Raw genomic sequence first — 17,252 nt, 5'->3', positions numbered from 1 at the left:
GGCGGTGATAGCACAAGTACTGACTTTTTTGATTAATATAATTACTGAAACTGAAACAGTATGTCTTATTGGGAAAAGTGCTAATATTAGTCTAACCCGATGGAGATGGAGACAGATAGATGGTGGAGCGGTGGGAGCCGGAGCAAACAAAAGAAAGAGCAAATAAAAGAAACAGAAGACAATGGGAGACAGAAAATGACAAAGAGGATAAGAAAATCATTCTCATGAAGCCCCTCTCCTTCGTCTCCCTCACCCTGCCTCCTCCGGTATGAGTCACCGTCGGGCCTGCGTCTCCGCTCGCCGCCAATGGAAAATCCTGTTTGATGAAGCGCCAGTGCCTCGCTAATCCAAGCCCTTTGGCAACGGAGGTCAGCGGAATCAAACTGGTATAAAAAGATAAACAAAGGCAGGCTTTCCTCTGCATAGTAAATAACCTGAAACTCCATTTGACCTCCTGCATTACTGATATCACAGGGAAAAAAAACAACAAGCTTTGTTCGCTCACAATATTACTAATTCAAAGTTGAGCATGAATTTAACACATTTCCGTTGTCATTCAGACTCATATTGAGTCTTAAAATCATGTTTTTCCTAAAAGAAATGAAAAAGTCTACCATTGGGGTGAGATAATTCCACCTGTTTCCAATTCTGTCTTCAGAAACTAGCATCAGTGTCTTGGTCATGGAATTGTGCTGTAAAAATCCTGTATTTCATTCGCAATTGCATGTATCTTGATGCTTTTTTTTGTTTATCATACTGCATATCATCGCTGTCGGGTGAAAACCTTGTATCTTCACAATGTCATCTTTTCACAAACTTTGAAAAACAGCGTTGTTTTTAGCTTGATGATAATGTATTTTTGGAGTTTAAACTCAATGGGTTTTTTGAAAGTATTTCATAAGCCCAAGAGGCTGGAGAAATTTCTCAACTCATAGAGGAACCATGTAATCCTTCAATTGACGTGAAAATGTGAAAATCACCAAAATTTTGAGTTTGAAGGTTTTCACATTTTCACATATACATAAGCTATATTCAGTATTTTTCATACGTTTTTCACACATTTCTACATATGTGCTGTAAATCCATACATTTTCATATTTTTCATTCATATGTTTTTACTTAATATGTTGTAGTGTTTAACTCGCAATTGAAACCCTAACCCTAACCCTAACCCACTTGAAACAACAACTCTGTACTGGAAATTAGTGAAATGATCTCAACCCAATGGCAGATTGGGTTTCTAAATGTTGCAGATTATGACTTTAAATAGTGGAAATGTTTAAAGTCAAAATGCAGTACCAATTTTGCAACTTTGTTTTCACCTGACCAGAAAACAAGTGCTGGTTCTTGACAAGTTGAACCAGCACCTGGAGTTCAACTGTGCAAGAATCCCCTTTGAGAAAGTGTCTCATCCCTCAGATCAATAGCCATTTCTCTCTGAGCCAAAGTCCTCAGAGATTAGTCAACATAATGTCCTGTTTGTCCCACGCAACACACACCGCGGGACATGTGAGTGTCTGATGGAGAAGTCAGTGTGTGTGTGTGTGTGTGTGTGAGTGTGAGCGATATGATGGTGTATTTGTCCTCTGTGGGGTTATAAAGTTAACAGGCGTAACCAACATCATAAAGACTGATCACGGGAAGTCAGGCTTCCCTGAGGCTCGCACACACACACACACACACACACACACACACAAACATACAAACACACATATCCGCATCACCCACTGCAGATCAATCCATCACAGTAGTGCGACATTTTACTGCATGGACTGACTGCAGCAGTGAACGACTCCCACTCTATTACTGTGTTCTTGGGACGGATTTCTTGGAAAATTGAATATTTGGCATAGGGAACGAGGCGTGAAGGAGCGAGTTTACAAAAGACAGAGAACTCCGTGAACTTGGTAAAAAATGAAAAATAAGCCTTAACAATGAAAAAAGTATTTACTAATGTGTCTAAACATATAGTGGTAGCCATAGTAGTCCATAGAAATATTTTATTCTGCATCTATCCCGCATTCATTTTTTATTAACACTGACAAGCACAAGTGTAAAAAAGTTATTTATGATATTTAGGACGTTTCTATTCAGCTTTTCTCATTCAATAAGATTCTGGCCGGTTTGTGAGGGCCAGCATTCATATTCCAATATTCTTGGAATTTTGTATCAATAATGAGAAGAATAAGAAGATATTCATACACACTTGGGTGGAATCTGATCAAAATGTTGCATTCAAATCAATCCATTTCCATCATATCAGACCAGATCCCATTTGTCAAAAAAAAAATTTAATATTGGCCCCATATATTGGCCAAATTCAATACATTCCGATGTGTATGGAAATGCTTGGATGGAAACCCAGCTATGACTCACCTTCTCCCTCTCTCTCTCTCACTCTATCTCCCCTTTCTCCACTCATTTCTCCCTCTATTTCCTCAGTCTCCTCTCCCCGGCAGACATTTTGAATAGATGCTGATATGACAGCCTGCACCAACATTGACTACTTGTCTAAATATGGTGCTAAATTGAAAGTTGAGGTGGCGTCCGTAGTTGCGTAGCTGCTACCTGCATCGTCCAGTGAAACCCGGACCTAAATATCTTAATGATATGAGTTCAAAACACATTCTAAAGCTGTTTTAATATGTTCTTTTTACTATGCCATAAAACAATATTGTGAAAATTTGGTAATGCAGGATAGATCCAGGATTGATGCATGGTGAACTATAACGACAAGTGCTAATTCAGTATAGATGCAGGGTAACAATAATTATAATAATAATCTTTATACAGACAATGTAGCTCTAAGTGCTCAATACAATGAATAAAAGCATAAAATAAGAGAGAATAGCCATGCTTGATTCAAAAAACATAAACTATAGAAAAATGTCCGCACTCACGCAATATGTATTTATATTTACGCATACGTTGCTGTTGCTGCTGTGCAAATTAATGACTGTCATAAATACATACCACGTGAATGCGGACATTTTTTCCTATAATTAATGGATAAAAGCATAAAACACTGAAATGAGGAATGATAAAATAAAGAGAGGAGAAAAAGCACAGTAAGAGAGGAATAAATACCAAAATATTGCAGAACAGAAATTAAATAAAATATGAAATAAATAAAAAATAAAGCAAGCAGACAAGTATGATAAAAGTGCACTATGATAATAATGATAAAAGGATGGGGGACTTCAACCACAGCTGCCACTGTAGCACTAATGCAGGATAAATACATTATAGTGCTGGTGGTGATGGGTATTGATTAGGAAAAGGCTGTTTGTCCAACATTTTAATCTCTGAAGGTCTCTGTGGTGTTACCCACAATGCATTGGGACTGTTCCGGCTCAGTGGGCAGAGCGAGGCACTCACACTTCCAAAGGTTAGGGGGCTTTGGTTCCCGCCGAGGATGGGAATCAATACCGAAGACACATGCATTCATGGAAGTGGAAAACCAGCCAATGATATCGCTTTGAGAAATGTCAGGAACCAATCAGCTTTCAGTGGCAGTTAACTGTATTTTGCGTGCTTTTCCTGCGCCTTTTTCATGAAAATGTGTATCAAAACCATATAGGAAAACTCTGAATAGTCTGTAAAACTTCATTAATTCATTATCATAATGCAATTTAATGCTCTAAAAAATATTATTTAATCAGTTCTGACAACTGGACTGTGGAAGCTTCATTGAAACTATTGGCTGGCATTCCCATCCATAAATTTGAGGGCTTGGCTTTGGAGGCTGAAGAGGGATGAAGAGGTGCTTATGAAAAAAAAAAAGAGGCTACTCCATGACACTGCAGATTTGTGTTTTCTAGAGGTGGAGAGAATGAGAGAGAGAGAGAGAGGGATAGAGAGAGAGAAGCAGCACCGAGAGAGAGAGAGAGAGAGGGAGAGAGTGGCGTGAAAGCCTCTTAAAGGATGTTGAAAGAATGAGATGCAGATGACGCCTCACTGTTGTAAACAGCGCACCCTGACAACAATGCACAGAGGCGCATACAGAAATACACACACACACACACACACACACACACACACACACACACACAGAGAGAGAAACCTCATCTCTCTCACCTTCACGCTGACTTAAACCGCTGCCGCTAACGGAGACAGAGGCTGTTACTTCAGCTTTACTGATCAATAGGATGAGTGAGAGAGTGTGTGTGTGTGTGTGTGTGTGTGTTTTTACCTGTGCATGTGTGTGCGTGCAGATGTGTGTGTTTGCGTTCCTCAGTTGAATAGATCTATAAGAAAATAACTTTTTTCACCTTACAGGCTTCACTGCATCTCTAGCTACGGCTGCAACACATTCTCCATACAGAGGAGGTGAAGAAGATGAAGGGTGAGACACATGCATTCCGTATGTTATTTGTGTGTGTTTGTGTGTGTGTAGAACAGAATTGAATGGGATAGTGATCTAGTCAGCAGTATTGTTACTTGTCAGTATCAAAGACAAGGCAGTCTTAGGAAGGCCGCAGCATTCTGGCTATTTGTCTCCATCACTTTTCTTCCTCCACCCATCTGTTCTTCTCTCCTAGGCCTCCTTGCATTGAGACCCTGGTTAAAGGTGTATGGAGCGGTCCATCAGTGCACAACTTCAGTTCTCCTAGGCCTTCAGGTAGTGTCATTTTCTTTCGTTCCTTTGCTCTCACACTTATCTGTATCTTCATTTGAGAAAACTTTGGCAATTGAACATATCAACGTCAACGAAGTCAGTGTAACCAAACTACATTTCAGCATATTAGATATCTATTCCATATCTTCCTGATATTGAGTTGAAGCCCCTTTTTGCACAATCCACATCTCAGTTGTCTCAAAGCTTCGAAATCCTTCTCTAACTCGTCTGCTTCTCTTTATCTCCATCTCCTCTGTGATTGGTAGAGATGTAATAAGTGAAATCAATAAGGGATAATGGCTTTTACCTGGATTCATCAGTCTGCTTCATGATAAGAGCAAGTGTCCCTAATATGTTGTACATTCAGTGTATGTTACAGTCCAGTTTATACACCTAGCCAGCTATAGTAGCACAACTTGTCACACAGGTCATTTCATTCAGCTTCATCCATGCTGTAGAAAGTTCAATAGTAATTGTGTCATTATTCAAAGCAATAGCTAGTGTCACCTGGTTATAGCACGCTAACTAGCTTAGTTAGCATGAATAACATTTGCCATGCTATTGCACTGATATGTGCATCAAGTTGCATGGCTCTGGTGTCTGTGCATGCAGTAGCAACTGAATAGAGTACCATATTATTGGCTGTCTGTTGATAGTGTTCATAGTTTTTTTTCAATTTCTCATATGTATATGCAGGGTTAGGGTCGGCTGAAGCCATGTTCAAAACAAAACGATGCATCGATCGTGAACAGCCAATGCAAAAATCGATGCATTTGCACAGCCAACATTGTCGATGACACCGACTAAACACTGCGGCCCTAATTTCAATTCCTGTCACTGTAACCCACTCTGCCCTTCTTCACATTGTTGTCCTTTATTGCAGGCCCGCTTGACAATTTCCCAGAAGAGCTTGGCACCCTTATCAGTACATTTCCTGAAGACGTGACACCCCTCTCTCTCCCGGGCGACTTCAACCTTCCCCACAAAGGACTTTAATTCTGTTATCGCCTCCTATCGTCAGTGGATCTCTGCGCGTCCGCGTCCCCACCTGCTCATAAAGCTGCCAATAGAGTTCCACTGCTAGCTTAGTTTAGTATGTCATAGGTGTTCAGAGCCCTAAGCGGTAAAGGTTAAAATTTTGAACAAGGAGTTTAAACTTTTAACAAAGACTTTTGCTCTGCACAGGTTTTCAGCAGTCGAAAAGCACAAGTGCCTTTTATAGTGCTGTTAGTCAGTGTTGGGGCCATTCATGAACTGAATTGAGAATGCATGGTACATTCCAGTTCAGTTCCTGGAGTTGGAATTGGAATTGCATCCAGCTGTAAGAAAACAGAATGTGAATTGAATTAGAATGACAAGAAACAGAACTGAATTCCATGAAATTTCATGAAATTCCACTTCTAAGAGTTTGTCTTGACTTGCTAAACATTATAAATCAAACATCATGAATCAAATAAAAGACAGTTGAACAAATCAAATATATTCAATCACAATGTATGTATTACAATTACATGGTCTGCATCAAATACTACCTGTAAGGTCCCTGTAACATTTTATGATATTCAGTATTGATATATATAACAATGTGTAATCTCAGATATGGAATTTCACAGAATTAATTGAATTAAATTCAACCTCCAGAAATTCCAATTCAATTCCAATTCTGTTTCCTGTGGGGTTTTTTCAAATTCCAATTCCAATTTCCAATTGAAATTGATGAGTTCATTCATGAATTGACCCCAACCCTGCTGTTAGCTAAAATAATTTTGGAACTTGCACTCCTGCTATATAATACAGCATGAATAACAGTCTAGCCTGGAGAAAGGGCGGGTTTAGCAGTCATTTAAAAATGGCTGTGTAAGCAGTTTATGGAGAATGGTCATCATATTGCTGTGAAACAGTGAAATGATGAGGAAGTCAATAAGGAACTCATGAGGTTTGTAAAATGATATAGCACCATGCTATTGATATTTATACACACTGTTGCTCTTGACATTTTCTTATTATCTTATTATGGTATCAAAGATGCTTTTTGCTGGCGGATATTCAGCTCGCATACGAATCCCAGCTCGTATAATAATGAATGTCGGATGCACGGAGGATAATTAGGATAGAAGAGGAGCGGGGAGAGGAGCCCCACACTTTGACACCTGCACAAAACTCCACATTCTATGCAGTTCATCGGCAAATGTAGCCACATAATAGGATTATGTCGCTAAATTTGACTGATTCAGTGGATTATGCTTCTGATTCTGAATACAGTAATAAAACACAAATTGGACCTACAAGGTTTCCGCAGCACAAGCGGCGAAATGCTTAAAGTCAAAGCTTAGGGGGTGAAAAAAAAAAAATGAGTGTAGGATGAAGGGAGGATAAAAGCAAGAGGAGAGGGAGAAGGAGAGGACGGGGGCCAGATTTTTGCTATCAGCCCACAGCTAGAAAGTCTTATCCGTCTCTCTTCATGTGGGCTATTTTTACCTTCCCCCTTAATCCCTCGCTCTTTGATGAGAGGAGGATGGATTCAAGATTTTTTTTTTTTTTTTTTTAATCTGTTTTTGGGGTGACAGAAAGAAGGAGAACCACTTGTTAGTAAAGTCCAACCTCATTACCAGAGACTTTACTCTGGAAATACGCACACACACACACACATACACATGGAATCACACACACACACACACACACACTCATATGCATGAACACGCAAAGAAACAGGTTGGTAATCATTGATTTTATAGCTCGTAATCAAATGTGTGTTTGCGTGTGTTCATGTATTGGCATCTGAGCGTCATGAATGTGGGTATACATACACATGCATCTTTGTGTGTGTGTGTGTGTGTCTTTGATCAAACTGAGCGGTGTTAGCACTAAGCTTGGCCCTGTCTGTCATAGAGGCTAATCACAGGCTTAATAGAGCAAGGAGGGATATGAGGCTGATTTTATATAGAGAGCGAGACACACACAAATGCATTTACACACACACACATACACATAAACCTACCTCACACGTACTACACTATGGATTACAACTTCTCCCGCTTCAGACAGAGCAAAGCGCAAGGAAGATAATAGACTTCTTATTTAATCTGCATGGTCCAAATCGGTAATCTGCAGTCCAATCCCTGCGAGTTGAGATCTGTAATTGGCCGACAATGACAGCAGAGCGCTTGTAGATCTACTTTAAGCGGAATAGACGAGATTTGCGGAGTTTACATTTGGTGTTTGAGGTTTGAGTCAGGAGGGGAAAGCAAATGAATGTCTGACGGCGGCTGGAGGACGGGAGTCCAATCTAAGAGAGGAGTAATAACATTCAGGGATTTCTGCATGCTTAGATCTATGCCAGCGGATCTATGTGCGCTGATTAAAGTCAACTAGGCTGAACAGGTGAAGCTTTGATGGGCCTCTGGGTGCAGGGTTAGTTGCGTGTCGGTTGGTGCGATTTCTGATTGGAATCTTTGAGTTGTAGAGTGGTAATCCTCGAGTTTTCTTTTTTTTCTGTTTTTTTTTGTTTTTATTTCTCCATGTGGTGTTTCCGCACTGCAGTTCCCAGAGATCAGCTGTCAATCAAGCAGTGTGGGCTTGGGTTTTCGGTTGATGCAGTTTGAGTTTCTGTAGGTGGCGCAAATGGAAAAGCTTTGAACTGGATATAGGTTGAATCACTATTATGTTATATCAACTGGCAATAGACAGTAGCAAAACAGACATTTATTTATATGAAAATGGCATGGATTACTACTTTAATATTAGCAGTAATACAATTTAAAGGGACATTTCAGATCTTTGCATAGTGTGGTTGGGGTGAAATGAGACTGAAAGGCTGAAAAAGATAGAGAGAGACAACGATAGATAGAGATGAAGAGAGGATTGAGAGGCTGAGACAAATAGTGTGTGAGATTGAGATTTCACATTGGAGAGAGAGAGAGAGAGAGAGAAAACAGATAGAAACAGAAGAGAGGGAAAGAAAAACATGAAAAGGGAGAAATAGTGCAGATGATTTTCAGGCACCATAATGAGATGTGTGGGTTGAGGATTAGAGTGTAATTTTAGGGACACTGTGTCCTCGGAGTAGTCAGTTACCTTGGCCTACTCTGTGTGTGTATGTGTGTGTAGGTGTGTGTGTGTGTGTGTGTGTGTGTGTGTGTGTGTGTGTGTGTGGTGCGAGCGCGCGGCAGTGGGGATTTATTAGAATTCAAATGGGAAACAAAATCGCTATCTCCCTCTTTCTCTGTATTCTATACAGACTTTGTCTTTTTTCGCCGTCTCTCTACTTTCTTCCTCTCTCTCTCTCTCTCTCCATTCTCTCCCTACAGTTCACTGATAATGTAAAACCTTTCACAAGAAGTCTCAGGGCAACCTTGACTCTCATTTCAATTTTGATGAACAACTGAAAAAAACGTTTGCTCAGTCCTGCTTCTATCAGTTGAGAGAGATAAAAGAAAAAAGTCAGTTTTTTGTCTTTTACTTATCTGGAGAAAGTCATCCATGCGTTCATTTCTTCAAATTGATCAATGCAACTTTCTTGTGTCAGTTGCTGAAACTACACAGAATGACCATTTCACTCCAGTTTTACATCATTAAACTGACTTCTAGAAGAAGAACTAGTAGTGCAGTTGATTTTAAAATCTTTTTTCAATAAATCTGTTTGAGTTTCTCACAAATCAAAAACAGTATAAAACGCTTAAAGGTCCCATATCATGTAAAACAGGATTCCCCTTGCCTCTGTGATTCTAAAGGAGTTGGATGTGCTCTCTAAACATGGTGAAAGTATCAAAACGCACGGTCGCCAACTAAATCCACACAATCCATATTAGAAAAGCGAGCCTCTAAACGAGCCGTTTGGACTTCTGTAATTTTGTGGCGTCACAAAGGTTCGCTCATTATCATTTTTGTAAGAAATAATAGACTAACAAAGTGTTTTTTTCAAAGCGGTTGTCATTGTTTATTACCGGAGAGTTTTCCCTACCTGCAGCTGCCGGGCTGCGGCGTCTCACGTTTCACTCTTGAAACGGTTAGCCAATCAGAACAGAGGGGTCGTTAATATTAATGAGCCTTAAAGACATAGCGACAGAAACAGCCTGTTCTTGGTAAGGCTCAGAGAGATGCTGGAAAATTAACGTGGAAAAATGGATTGAGAGTGTTTTTGGTACATGACACCACACACACAGCTTTGAATGGACCTCAAGGCATAAAATAAAACACTGGAAAGTGGAGAATATGGAACCTTTAAAGGTGACACTTTGTTAAGAAATACAGAAAAGGGAAGACATTAGGCAATATTTACAGACTTGAGAAGGAAAACAGTAATAAGAGAAGGGACAAAAATAAATAAAATGTAAATATAATATAATTAACTAATAATTATTTATTTATATAATATTATTACCATCCAATATATTTGTTGGTCAGACTATTAGGACGTAATACCAGCATTCGTCACACACCATTTCACTTCACTACCTATCATCATCAAAGTATAATATGAATGATCTGATTTTAAAATCATATTACTTTGACAGCAGGTAAGCCCCAGTCTACATTATAGATCTTCTTATGAGCAAAAGTCCAGACTCAGGTCTTGAGGCAAGACACTAAACTAAATATACTAAAGGTCCTTGTGCTGCAGTTCAGAACCCATCTGCTTTGGAATAAACTGCCTAAAGACATTATGCGGATAGATTCTGTTCGTATTTTGAAATCTCTTCTGAAACCCCACCCAGCAAACATTCTGACATTGATACATGGACACATTTTGATGCTGATATGTCGGCCTGCATCAACTCATGCGATGACAGGAGAATGAAGGCATGAATGTTGGAGTCGTGGACATGATGGAGGCTTTCTGTTTGGAAAAGCTAAGATTTAGCAGAGGATGGTTTCGATCCATCGACCTCTGGGTTATGGGCCCAGCACGCTTCCGCTGCGCCACTCTGCTTTCAAACACCCCAGATGGGACTTGAACCCACAATCCCTGGCTTAGGAGGCCAGTGCCTTATCCATTAGGCCACTGGGGCTACACCCACGGCCGGCTGCGGTGTCACGACGTAGACCCAGCACGGTAACGGCCGTTCTCAGCTAAAACACTTGCTAATACATGCTGCTGTGGTGTCCAAGCCATGTCAATGTCGACATGGGTTGATTACTCATGTGATGAGAGTAGAACGAAGGCATGGACGTAGGAGTCGTGGACATGATGGAGGCTTTCTGCTTGGAAAAGCTAAGAATTTAGCAGAGGATGGTTTCGATCCATCGACCTCTGGGTTATGGGCCCAGCACGCTTCCGCTGCGCCACTCTGCTTTCAGTCAGCCAAAACGGGACTTGAACCCACAATCTCTGGCTCCTCATCCATTAGGCCACTGGGACTACACCCACAGCCGGCTGCGGTGTAACGAGATAGAAGCAGCATGGCAACTGGCGTTCTCAGTCAAAACTCTTGCTAATACATGTTGAAAAGTGCATGATGAGGTGTCAGCTCCTTTATTGGACTTTGCAAGCAGCCTCTCTGTCCTGTGGTTTGACGTTTTCCTGCCATAACCTTGTAGGTATTGCTAGAAGGATTGAGCACAGAGGGGCAAAGCTAACCAGAAGCCATATGGCAGTGGTGGGATTTGAACCCAGAGAGAGAACTCCAGAGAGACTGGAGCCTAAATCCAGCGCCTTACGCCGGGTTCAGACCGCAAGCGTAAGCGCCGCGAAGCGCCGCGAAGCGCCGCGAAGCGTCAATTCACGCGCGAGCAGGAGCCTGGCTGTTCACACCAGACGCGCATTTCTCCGCGCCGGTCACCAAGCGATTCTGCTCTACAGGAGGAGAAAACCCCGTGGAAACAGGCTGTAGCTGCTGACACTGTGTTCCAACAGCCACCAAAGCTTCATCTGTTCACTGCTGTCCTTGTAGAAACACTGCTGACAGCTCACTGGACTTTTCCACATCAGGGATGAACTTTATATTTTCCATCTTCTTAATTTCCCCCTTTCTTCACAAACTCCCTCATATCAAAGCTGTCACGTTTATTTGTTTGTTTTCTCAGCAAGAGTCGTGACTTGTGATCAGGCAATAATTAGGAAAGCCTAGGGGACCGAGATATCTCTCGCTCCCCCTCTCTCTATCTCTGTCTCTTTAAATAATGACATATAGGCCTAAATAAATTAAGTAGCCTATAAATAAACAAACTTAAACATGTATCCTTGTTTACTTTTGTGGTAACTCAATAACAGATGCAATTTTCAAAAGACAAGTGATAATTCAAAACCAGATAGATCATCATCCTACAATGTATTGCATTTAAAACTTGCATCAGTGCAGATTGATTCATCAACAACAACAGTGAAGACCCTGGTAAGTTGATCATTTAATATATTTGTGATTCTGTGGTGATATAATGGAGATATGACCATCTATAGTGTTTTCTATGGCGTTTTCCTGTGAAATGCGCGCCGCGGCTCGCGGAGAAAATAGACCAGACGCCGAAACTGGCGCTCCAGATCGCGAGCTGACCGCGGAGCTCCGCGCCGCGCCTGGTCTGAACGGTCAAATCGGTTAACATGGGCGACGAAAGGAAACTGGCCCCGTTTCGCAGCGCTTCCGCTTGCGGTCTGAACCCGGCGTTAGACCACTCGGCCACACTACCAGCTGCTCTGCTACGGTGTCCACTGCAGCAGAGAGGAGAGAAGGCATGTCACATTCATGAATGTTGGAGTCGTGGACATGATGGAGGCTTTCTGTTTGGACAAGCTAAGATTTAGCAGAGGATGGTTTCGATCCATTGACCTCTGGGTTATGGGCCCAGCACGCTTCCGCTGCGCCACTCTGCTTTCAAACACCCCAGATGGGACTTGAACCCACAATCCCTGGCTTAGGAGGCCAGTGCCTTATCCATTAGGCCACTGGGGTTACACCCACAGTTGGCTGCAGTGTCATGATTTAGAACCAGCATGGCAAATGGTCTTATCAGTTAAAACCTTTTATTCATTTAATTATTTGTTTGTTTGCTTATATTGTACTACATTTTAAAAATATCCTTTATTCATTCAGATTTAATTTTTCCCCTTTAACCATGACAGCTCCAGCACCGGTGCGTCTACGCAGGGAAGAGACAAAATAATATGAACATTTATCTTTCAATTGTTCATAAAACTAGCAATAAACACTTGTACCCAGGAACGCTGAATTGTACACCTTGCCTTCAGCCGGCGTTCTCATGTGCAGCAATTCACTGACGGATGATAAAGAGACCGACAGAGACAGTGGCAGTATCAATATTGCTAGTTCCCATCTTATGAGCATCTGCTTCGTGACAGCGGGCCACTCGTCTTTACTGTGTTTTGTTATTTATTCAGACAGTTGGAAGAACCAGAGGAGGAGAGACAGAGGCAGGAGGAGCAGCGGTGGGGATTTGATCCTATAGGCCAGCAGGGATACAAATAGCTCAAAAGGACACAAGTTTTGATCTTTCTCTCTTGCCAGTAGAAAATGACAGAGACGGATGGAACGACACAGCGCTCCCAGTCAAAACATTGCTGTGACATTGCAGAGGCGACTCCTAATTCAAACACTGCACCATGGAGAATAGTCAGATTCACAGCAAATAAGATTGCATGCTTTCATGCATTGTTAATATTGTCAGAGTTATTTACTGTGGCTGCAGGTTTGATGTTGTTGTTGTTACTTTTGGATTGTCCATAGTATCAGTATTTAACCCCTTGCACCCTGAGTTTCCCCTTAAATTTCCTTTTAAAGAGCAACTAAACCCCAAACCCAAATCTGTGGTGAAGTCTGACACCTAATGGTGAAAAGTAGGGTACTGAACTGGCCTTCTGCTATTGGTTGGTCTTTGTGCCATGTGATGTCACCACCTGTTGTACTCTATAGAAGGTGACATCACCTGGCACCAAAGACCAGCCAATAGCAGATGGATAGTTCAGTACCCTACTTTTCAGGCTTCACCACAGACTTAGGTTTGGGGTTTAGTTACTCTTAAAGTAACTTCAAAGTTATAAAAAACATTTTTCCATACTGTACGACATATTCTGTATCTACTCGTTCCTTCATTGAAGCTATAGCTGCTTATATTGAGTGAAATATTCAAATCCAAGATGCATTTTTATGGCTTCACCACTACAACAAATGGACAAAAAAAATAGATATTTGTGCACCATTTTATCCACATCCCCCTGTAATTCAACATGACATATTTGGTGTCTTTGGAAACCTTGGGATCTTGACTAGAATTTAAAATAAATGTCTATGGGTTTGAACAAAGCTTGGCTGCGAAATGTGTTTGTAATGATGGTCCCACATGAGGAACTGTCGGGGTAGAAGCGGTTCTTTGTGTTATTCCTTGTTCTCATTGAGGGTCTTGTCATTTTCATTTATTGTTGTTGTTTCATAATGTGGGCTTTGTGAAGCCCTTTGAGACTGTAACTGTGACTAAGGGCTATACAAATAAACTTGACTTGATTTTACATACTGTAGCAATGGTTAGTCTTGAGGAACTACATTTGTTTGCAAAAAAAACAATTGAAAATGCTGTTTTATATTATTTTATATATGAAAATTGTTGTATACTACATCAGTGTCCAGATCTAATGGTAGAGCATGACCTTGAGTGTATTACTGCTGACAATTAGTCTGTAATGTGATCTCAGCTGAATGTGTTTTCTCTGTTCCCTCCGTTTCCTACAAACATGGAAACATGGGGGAAAAGGTTTGAACAGTTTGCCAGCACAATCGAAAGCCATGTATGTCCTCACTGATGACAGGTGTCTCTCAAATGTATTTAGGAACACGCAGCTGATTTCTACACTTTGGTTGTGCACAAAAGGAAACAGCAAAAAAGCAAGAGAATGAGAGATATAGCAAGAAAATGAGCGAGGAAGGGAGAAACAAAAATGTCTGAGATCATTGTTGCGCGAGGCTGGTTTGATGAGTGAATGAAAGACAGAGATCAACAAGAGCCAAAGAGAGAGAGATAAAAACTGACTCGAGTCTTCGGTTCAAAGCAACATGGTCCCCGGAGGGCGAATTGCTATTAAAATGAAAACCTTGTCGACATCAAAAACGTTGCAACAGGGTTTCTGTGCCGGAACAGATATTGTGTCTAATCTCATTTTCCTACACAAGAGCATGTTGGAACACCTTAGAATTCATTCCCAAATGAAAGACAGCAAAAGGGCATCAGAGTCCTTGATCTCTCCACTGTATCCACTGTATCACTTGTAACACCCATATCCACCCCACCACACACAAAGAAGTCACTTAGGTCCGACGACTGATGTTATGTTACATGACTTCTGGGTAATGAAGTCCTCACAATTCAAACAGTTACCTCTTGCTGCCACTTGGTGCCGCCAATGTGCAAAATTGCCTAATGCAGCATTACATGCATTTCTTTGACAGTTGTGCATGTGTACTTGGTGTTGTAGCTCATGTTGATCTGTCAGTTTTTGTTGTTTTTCTATCTGAATACGCCATCTAACCCAGATTATTAGAGAAGTCACTTTATAGAATCATATGAACGGCATACTCGTCAATATTGTCAAATCACAACGGGAGTAAAGTGTGTTTAAAATGAGGATGGCTGGCATTGGTGTTCAATAGCAAGAGTCCTGCAGTGGCCGGGAACAGAAAGTGCCTCAGCCATCTCACTGTTCACATGGGGTAATTACTCATGTGATGACAGGAGAATGAAGGCGTGGTTGTAGGAGACTGTTTGGAAAAGCTAAGATTTAGCAGAGGATGGTTTCGATCCATCGACCTCTGGGTTATGGGCCCAGCACGCTTCCGCTGCGCCACTCTGCTTTCAAACACCCCAGATGGGACTTGAACCCACAATCCCTGGCTTAGGAGGCCAGTGCCTTATCCATTAGGCCACTGGGGCTACACCCACGGCCGGCTGCGGTGTCACGACGTAGACCCAGCACGGTAACGGCCGTTCTCAGCTAAAACACTTGCTAATACATGCTGCTGTGGTGTCCAAGCCATGTCAATGTCGACATGGGTTGATTACTCATGTGATGAGAGTAGAACGAAGGCATGGACGTAGGAGTCGTGGACATGATGGAGGCTTTCTGCTTGGAAAAGCTAAGAATTTAGCAGAGGATGGTTTCGATCCATCGACCTCTGGGTTATGGGCCCAGCACGCTTCCGCTGCGCCACTCTGCTTTCAGTCAGCCAAAACGGGACTTGAACCCACAATCTCTGGCTCCTCATCCATTAGGCCACTGGGACTACACCCACAGCCGGCTGCGGTGTAACGAGATAGAAGCAGCATGGCAACTGGCGTTCTCAGTCAAAACTCTTGCTAATACATGTTGAAAAGTGCATGATGAGGTGTCAGCTCCTTTATTGGACTTTGCAAGCAGCCTCTCTGTCCTGTGGTTTGACGTTTTCCTGCCATAACCTTGTAGGTATTGCTAGAAGGATTGAGCACAGAGGGGCAAAGCTAACCAGAAGCCATATGGCAGTGGTGGGATTTGAACCCACGCCTCCAGAGAGACTGGAGCCTAAATCCAGCGCCTTAGACCACTCGGCCACACTACCAGCTGCTCCGCTGGCGTCTCCGCTACGACGCTTGGGAAGCAGCTATGGTGTCCACTGCAGCAGAGAGGAGAGAAGGCATGTCAATGTACACATGGGCTGATTACTCATGCGATGACAGGAGAATGAAGGCATGAATGTTGGAGTCGTGGACATGATGGAGGCTTTCTGTTTGGAAAAGCTAAGATTTAGCAGAGGATGGTTTCGATCCATCGACCTCTGGGTTATGGGCCCAGCACGCTTCCGCTGCGCCACTCTGCTTTCAAACACCCCAGATGGGACTTGAACCCACAATCCCTGGCTTAGGAGGCCAGTGCCTTATCCATTAGGCCACTGGGGCTACACCCACGGCCGGCTGCGGTGTCACGACGTAGACCCAGCATGGTAACGGCCGTTCTCAGCTAAAACACTTGCTAATACATGCTGCTGTGGTGTCCAAGCCATGTCAATGTCGACATGGGTTGATTACTCATGTGATGAGAGTAGAACGAAGGCATGGACGTAGGAGTCGTGGACATGATGGAGGCTTTCTGCTTGGAAAAGCTAAGAATTTAGCAGAGGATGGTTTCGATCCATCGACCTCTGGGTTATGGGCCCAGCACGCTTCCGCTGCGCCACTCTGCTTTCAGTCAGCCAAAACGGGACTTGAACCCACAATCTCTGGCTCCTCATCCATTAGGCCACTGGGACTACACCCACAGCCGGCTGCGGTGTAACGAGATAGAAGCAGCATGGCAACTGGCGTTCTCAGTCAAAACTATTGCTAATACATGTTGAAAAGTGCATGATGAGGTGTCAGCTCCTTTATTGGACTTTGCAAGCAGCCTCTCTGTCCTGTGGTTTGACGTTTTCCTGCCATAACCTTGTAGGTATTGCTAGAAGGATTGAGCACAGAGGGGCAAAGCCATATGGCAGTGGTGGGATTTGAACCCACGCCTCCAGAGAGACTGGAGCCTAAATCCAGCGCCTTAGACCACTCGGCCACACTACCAGCTGCTCCGCTGGCGTCTCCGCTACGACGCTTGGGAAGCAGCTATGGTGTCCACTGCAGCAGAGAGGAGAGAAGGCATGTCAATGTACACATGGGCTGATTACTCATGCGA

The 17,252-nt window shown here is 42.4% G+C and overlaps 12 non-coding genes across 12 annotated transcripts; all 12 read right to left on the bottom strand.

The window, feature by feature from the left end:
* Positions 1-10,475: 10,475 nt before the first annotated feature.
* On the bottom strand, positions 10,476-10,547 carry trnam-cau (transfer RNA methionine (anticodon CAU)). Its single transcript has one exon. It is a non-coding gene; the product is annotated as a tRNA-Met (tRNA).
* Positions 10,548-10,553: 6 nt separating this feature from the next.
* Positions 10,554-10,626, bottom strand: trnar-ccu (transfer RNA arginine (anticodon CCU)). The gene has a single exon. It is a non-coding gene; the product is annotated as a tRNA-Arg (tRNA).
* A 212-nt stretch (positions 10,627-10,838) lies between these two features.
* On the bottom strand, positions 10,839-10,910 carry trnam-cau (transfer RNA methionine (anticodon CAU)). The gene has a single exon. It is a non-coding gene; the product is annotated as a tRNA-Met (tRNA).
* Positions 10,911-12,431: 1,521 nt separating this feature from the next.
* Positions 12,432-12,504, bottom strand: trnar-ccu (transfer RNA arginine (anticodon CCU)). The gene has a single exon. It is a non-coding gene; the product is annotated as a tRNA-Arg (tRNA).
* Positions 12,505-15,339: 2,835 nt separating this feature from the next.
* On the bottom strand, positions 15,340-15,411 carry trnam-cau (transfer RNA methionine (anticodon CAU)). Its single transcript has one exon. It is a non-coding gene; the product is annotated as a tRNA-Met (tRNA).
* A 6-nt stretch (positions 15,412-15,417) lies between these two features.
* Positions 15,418-15,490, bottom strand: trnar-ccu (transfer RNA arginine (anticodon CCU)). Its single transcript has one exon. It is a non-coding gene; the product is annotated as a tRNA-Arg (tRNA).
* Positions 15,491-15,702: 212 nt separating this feature from the next.
* On the bottom strand, positions 15,703-15,774 carry trnam-cau (transfer RNA methionine (anticodon CAU)). Its single transcript has one exon. It is a non-coding gene; the product is annotated as a tRNA-Met (tRNA).
* A 296-nt stretch (positions 15,775-16,070) lies between these two features.
* Positions 16,071-16,152, bottom strand: trnal-uag (transfer RNA leucine (anticodon UAG)). The gene has a single exon. It is a non-coding gene; the product is annotated as a tRNA-Leu (tRNA).
* A 186-nt stretch (positions 16,153-16,338) lies between these two features.
* On the bottom strand, positions 16,339-16,410 carry trnam-cau (transfer RNA methionine (anticodon CAU)). Its single transcript has one exon. It is a non-coding gene; the product is annotated as a tRNA-Met (tRNA).
* A 6-nt stretch (positions 16,411-16,416) lies between these two features.
* trnar-ccu (transfer RNA arginine (anticodon CCU)) lies at positions 16,417-16,489 on the bottom strand. Its single transcript has one exon. It is a non-coding gene; the product is annotated as a tRNA-Arg (tRNA).
* A 212-nt stretch (positions 16,490-16,701) lies between these two features.
* trnam-cau (transfer RNA methionine (anticodon CAU)) lies at positions 16,702-16,773 on the bottom strand. Its single transcript has one exon. It is a non-coding gene; the product is annotated as a tRNA-Met (tRNA).
* Positions 16,774-17,058: 285 nt separating this feature from the next.
* Positions 17,059-17,140, bottom strand: trnal-uag (transfer RNA leucine (anticodon UAG)). Its single transcript has one exon. It is a non-coding gene; the product is annotated as a tRNA-Leu (tRNA).
* Positions 17,141-17,252: the final 112 nt, after the last annotated feature.

This window comes from Centroberyx affinis, unplaced genomic scaffold, assembly GCF_046629955.1.
Source record: "Centroberyx affinis isolate AG114_WGS23_722 - 3 ecotype Tasmania unplaced genomic scaffold, CSIRO-AGI_Caff_v1 ptg000009l_1, whole genome shotgun sequence".
Lineage (NCBI taxonomy): Eukaryota > Metazoa > Chordata > Actinopteri > Beryciformes > Berycidae > Centroberyx > Centroberyx affinis.
This window is presented reverse-complemented; position numbering and strand designations above follow the sequence as displayed.